Source organism: Canis lupus, chromosome 29 (assembly GCF_003254725.2).
Source record: "Canis lupus dingo isolate Sandy chromosome 29, ASM325472v2, whole genome shotgun sequence".
In the NCBI taxonomy this organism is placed as follows: domain Eukaryota; kingdom Metazoa; phylum Chordata; class Mammalia; order Carnivora; family Canidae; genus Canis; species Canis lupus.
The window spans coordinates 1,116,884-1,122,883 of NC_064271.1; positions in this window are offsets into that span (position 1 = coordinate 1,116,884).

A 6,000-nucleotide genomic window follows, 5' to 3' on the forward strand; every position below is an offset into this window, starting at 1 on the left:
TCTCTTTCTTTCTTTCTTTCTTTCTTTTTTCTTTCTTTCTTTCTTTCTTTCTTTCTTTCTTTCTTTCTTTCTTTCTCTTTCTTTCTTCTTTCTTTCTTTCTTTCTTTCTTTCTTTCTTTCTTTCTTTCTTTCTTTCGTTCTTTTTCTTTCTTTCTATAAAAACAAAATATCCCATACTATTTTCTTAGGAAAAACATTTAGGTAAGTAGATCTCCTTTAAATTGGCTAGAATTTCCATACACATGAGAAAAACTAATAGCCAATGCTGTACTAGTAAATGTTTAACAACCAGCTCTCCAGAGAGAAAAAAATGTGTGCATATATAATACACACATAATTTTATTATGAACAATCCTTACATAAAGATATTTGCATACATTTCAGAAATAATAAAATATACATTATTCTTTATCATAGATTCCATTTGATTCTGAAAGAATACTTTTGTTGACTTTTGCTGAAATTTTAGGTCTATAGCCAACCTAGCATTGCAGCATACAAATGTGGTTCTGACATGTCTGTGGGTTGACATTTTCATAATTGAGCCTGAAAGGAAAGAGAAAGTGAAATCATGAAGATGAATGCCAGGGCTTCACGGGCTCTTCAGGACATGAGTGACCTCTTTGCTAAATTGGATAGTAGGTGTTGAACACTGAAGGAGCATTCTCTCAATTTCTTGTGCTATTCATAGGGTAACAACTATATACACAACACACTTTTAGGTTTAATATGCATTATAAATATTTTCTTCATTATTTCCTGAAGCCTTGACAGACAAGATAATAAATCAAACCCTGATTTGTAGCATTTGTTGATTTCTGTGGCATAAAGATCAGCCCACAGCCCACATCATGCTACCAATGATGTGTGAACTAAACATGGAGCTAGGATTAGGTGTGCCTTAGCTGACCATTGGGCAGTACTTCCACCACACTGATGTGATAGATGCAAAACCCCTCAAGAACATAGGACATAGTAAAATGGAGTAAAATGTTTGGGAAGTGATGAATTTTGAGTTCTTACTACTTTTGCATTCATATAGTAATATATAAGTTTATACAATTTAATATTAAATAATGGTAGATTTAACAAACAGCCAAAAATCTTCCTGAAAATTTAACAGGTGTTTCCTACGGACACGATGAGCTTGTTCTACCATATTGCTGGTCTGGGCAAAACATATTTCCCCTGAAACTGTTAATTATCCAGTTGAGTTTGGTGAATGGCTCAATCATTAACATTAAATATAAGTATAGTTTTAGAAGAGCCTTTTAAGATGTTGTACTTTATTTGCAGAACATTTAACACTGGCTCCTAACAAGATCAGTTCCTTGCATTTCTCTCATGGAGTTACCTTTGAAACTCATAATGTATGTGGAAACTTTAATTGAAATATATCAGAATATATATATATATATAGATAGATAGATATTGTAATAGTGAGCCAATTAACTGACCTAATTGCTAATAGCAAATATTGTGGATTGCATATTGACAGTGAACATGGAACCTCACAAAATGCAGATTGTAAATTCCATGGGTGTTTGGACTGGGCCCCTCTAAATTCTTATAAAATAACATGGATTATTCTTGGTAATTTGCATCTAATTATTACAGTCTATCATTATGATAATGCGTCATCCATATTTAAACCACTTAACATAGGTAAAACCATTCATGAGGTTAATATATAAAGTATAACTTGGACCTAAGTAGTGATTATTGAGTAAATATAGATAGGAGGACAATATTGAATATGTTATCTTAGTGTGAAAACTTTGGGTCTCTAGATTACTTTTAAAATTTTGAGGGGGATTCTCTAATTATTCAAATGAAATTAATATGAAATACTTGTTTCAATATCCACTTCTTTTTCTTCTGGCTCCTGACTTACTTATGAATGATGGTGTTTCTTATGTGCGGAAGCCCCAGTGTGTGATACTGTTGGCTTGCCCACATGTGTGACTTTCCAGAAGACAGGAAGTAAAGAATGAATAAATAGTATATGAAGAGAAGTACCCTGATGACTGTTGCTGGGGAGCAGAGACTTTCTCACAATTGTGGCCAGGCCCTTCACAAACTATTCTGGGACCAGGCCGGGTGTGGGGTCCTGAGAGCCATCAGCACACTGGGAGTAGCCCTCTGGCCTGTGCCTAGAGGAAAGACCAGGAGGTATTATGTTCTGTGTCCTGGCTACCTCTGGTCACCTGTGTAAGTGTCCTCTACTGTCCAATTCAAATGTCTATCTGACTTTTCTTAGTAAAGGTACATCATTTTCTCCATTAACTCACATTTTTTCCCTACGTGAAATTTACTTATACTCATATGATTGGATATAACATTTACCAATTGGGTGGAATGAACTTCTTGGGTCTTCTCTGGGCTGATTGGCCTGTTAGGAAGTGCTGGCACCCTGCAGTTGGGCCACTAACAGGATTTCCTTTGAACCTGACCCGAGCAGGAACAACAGCTCTGTAGGTGAGGTGCTGCCACTCATACTTTATGATCCCATGCCTCAAAGACACAGGTAGACAATATGTACAATAAACCCAATTAATGAATTTACAGGGAGGCTGGGCTCATCCCTCCTTGGCATTGTTAAACCTGTAGCTTCAATCACTGTGAAAAGCTTGATTGCTCAGTTCCCATGCTAGAAGCAGCATTCCCAGATTTGCTCTACCATAGTGACTCTTGCAGTTGCCTTTAATTGGTCTGCATACATAGAATACATATTCCAGTTATTGATAAAAGAGGTAAAACTTGGAACCTTTTATAGGAAAAGTCCAAGTGCAGCACAAGGGACCCCCAGAAAATAATCCAGATTGCTAACCTCTTCACATTCCCCTACCCATCAGTCTGAAACAAAAGACACCAGATAAACTAAATAAGCATATACAAATATCTGCCCTGGGGACACAGGCAAAGTCACCACAACCTTGCAGTGTCCATTTCAAAGGGCAGTTGTTGCATTTCAATAAACTTTATTCAATGACTGTGGTTTTTATGTGGGGTTAATGAAAAGAAAGTTTGATTATTTAAGCTCAAATTAAAGAATGAACTAAGCCTTCCTATTCAAAACAACATAAACATATAGAAATATATAAGGGAACCAAAATATATCAGAGAAAATGCTTTTAAGAAATTATATGCTAATAATATTACAACATAAATAATAGTTACACTTGATACTGTTCTAAGTGCATACAGTACAATATAAATTACTTTACTCCTAAAAACAGCCCTTAGCTGTCAATACCATCTTCCCCAAGTCAAAAAGACCCTAAGGTGGGTAACCACAGGGAGATGGGATGACTGCTGGGCTCCAGCACCATAAGGCAGTGTCTTAGAGATGTAGCACCTGACAGCCTTGGTTTCCTCCTATTTATAACAGAGTGACAGGGCTAATGCACCTCCCAAGTATAGGAAGAAGAGCAGGAGGAAAGGATCTTCGAGACTGAGAGAGCAGTGTGAGCAAAGACTTCAAGTTCTGCAAGGCTGCAGAGGGCATAGCAGGACCTGTCCCTCTATATGCTTGGTGTGTGTGTGTGTGTGTGTAAAACAGATAACATGAGATCTACCCTTTTAACAAATTTTTAAGTGTATAGTATTGTTAGCTGCAAATACAATGTGGTACAGCAGGTCTGTAGAATGTTTTCATCTTGCTAACTGAAAATTTATACCCACTGAACAACAATGCCCCATTGCCCTCTCCCCAATTCCTGGCAACCATCATTCTACTTTCTGTGAGTTTGACTACTGTAGACACCTCATATAAGGGGACTCGTGCATATTTATCCTTCTGTGACTGGCTTATGTCACTTAGCATAATGTCCTCAAGTTTCATCCATGTCCCATACGGCAGGGTCTTCTCTTTTTTTTAAGGGTGAATGCATGTACCACAACTGCTCTGTTGATAGATACTAGTTTGTTCCACAATTAAAAATAGAATTACTATATGACCCAGAAATGCCTCCTTTGGTTATTTGTACAAAAGAAGTAATATCAGGATCTTTTGGCAAGGATTATCTACCACACTACTCAAAGGTACCCCTGGTGTCTGGGCCTCACCAGGAGCCAGGAGCCCCACAGGACAGAGTCAAGAGCCAGAGGCAAGTGTTTATTCCCACTCTGGGTTAGGACTGCCTGCATCAAATGTGCCTGCATTGTAAAATTGAGGAATAGGAAACTGAGATGTCAACATTCTTTATAAACTCTCTCTTCCCCTGAAGAGGGGGATGATGTGACTGTATTCTGCAGAAGAATGAAGTACATACAGCAAAATATCTTCCTGAGCTTACAGAGTGTGGGGAATGAAGAGCAGGGCTGGGGTGGAGAGGGGAGATTGCATCTTGTGGCTGGCACTGGGGCTGGCCCCTGTAACTCAGGGCAAGGGTGGTGGTGTGGTATGGTGGGCCGCAGCATGCTAGGGTCCTGATGGTAGTTGTAGAAGCTGAGTGTGGGTGGTGGTTGCCTCCTGGCTCCCCCACAGAGCCATGTGTCTGGGTCTGTGATTACTGGAGGCAAACAACTACAGGCCCAGACTCGTTTGTGTACTTAGTTCCTCTAAATGTGCAGATGCCCTTTTCATGATGCAGAGCTCCCCAGGAGCAGGTGAGCAGGTGTGTGGGTCTGGTAGGTGTGCTTCTTCATGACCTTGGGGGCCCAGGATGCATATGGCTGCTTTCAGGTTCCATTGAAAAACTTCTAAGGAATAGCAAGTGTTTGCCATTAGAACACTACTCTGAATATGTATAAAACAAAATTAAGACTGAGTCCAAGATTCCCTATATTTATCTGTTCCAGAGAGAATATCCTTGGGTTTATTTATGATTTAAGCACCTTATAAGAAAAGCAATATAAAAAATAATGTATTAATGTCCTATAAAACCAAATCTATTCAACACAATTTATTAGAAATATGATTCTACACGAATATCTTTGTACTTGGAAATCACATTTAACGACCTTTGGGCTTGTCCTTTGGCATTCCTGTATAATACAGAATCTAATTTGTTCATGGCAAACACTCAGAAGCCTTTGCAACTTTGAATTGGATGCTCTGATCCCTAATTCCTGTAGGAACCAGATGTCCTTTATCAGAAGTAGCAAGCCAAATGGCTTATGACAATCTGAGACTACAAAATTAGATCTTATAATACCTTTTTTGCTCCACATGTACCAAAGGGTACATGGATACAATTTATTTCAATATACTTGCTTTCTTTAATTATATTTATGTTGTGTATTTATTATATTGAGAAGGAAGTTTATAGGCCTCACAGGAACCAAGGTAGTCCATGCTCAGAGAGGCTAAGAACCCTTGCCAGAGTGCATTCTAGAATTCACAAGAAGTCCCACATACTTTAGTTTGCTGTCACTCCTCAGCCTCCACCTCCTCTCCACCCGAGGAAACCTCAGGCCTGACATCTGGCCCCACAAAGGAGGACATACTTCCCTACTTCAACCCACTCCAAGATCAGCCTCTTTCTATGAAGAGTGACCCTGGAAAATGATCCTCTGTGTCAAAGGAATCCATTTCCCACACTGGAACATGAGTTGGCCTTTGGCCCTAAAGAGCAGTTGTATGATTAACTAGGTCATGATTCTTGGAGGATGAACACTCCAGCCTTCACGAGTAGTGCCTGTCAGGCCCACACACTAAGCCTAGGTGAGCTGTGGGTGATGCAGCTTCTTTTTTGGTCTCTTCATCGAGGTCTTAAAAAGTCTGCCAATCTTCCCTATTGCTCTAGTGCTTCCTTCAGAAGATACAGCTGCTCTGTTTTTGCTTTAGTGTTTTTGTGTGGAAAATAAGGGGACAAAATGTGGAATCCAATATTTGCTCAGAAGAAACATGCCAGGGAAATCAAGTATTGATTGTAGGGTGTCAGTAGGGGTTTGAGCTCTGTTTGTAGACGTAGCGTGAACCCCAGTAAAGACAATGGTGACATCCCTCCATGTCCCAGCACCTGGGCTCCTGGCTGTGCTCCAGGGCATATCTGT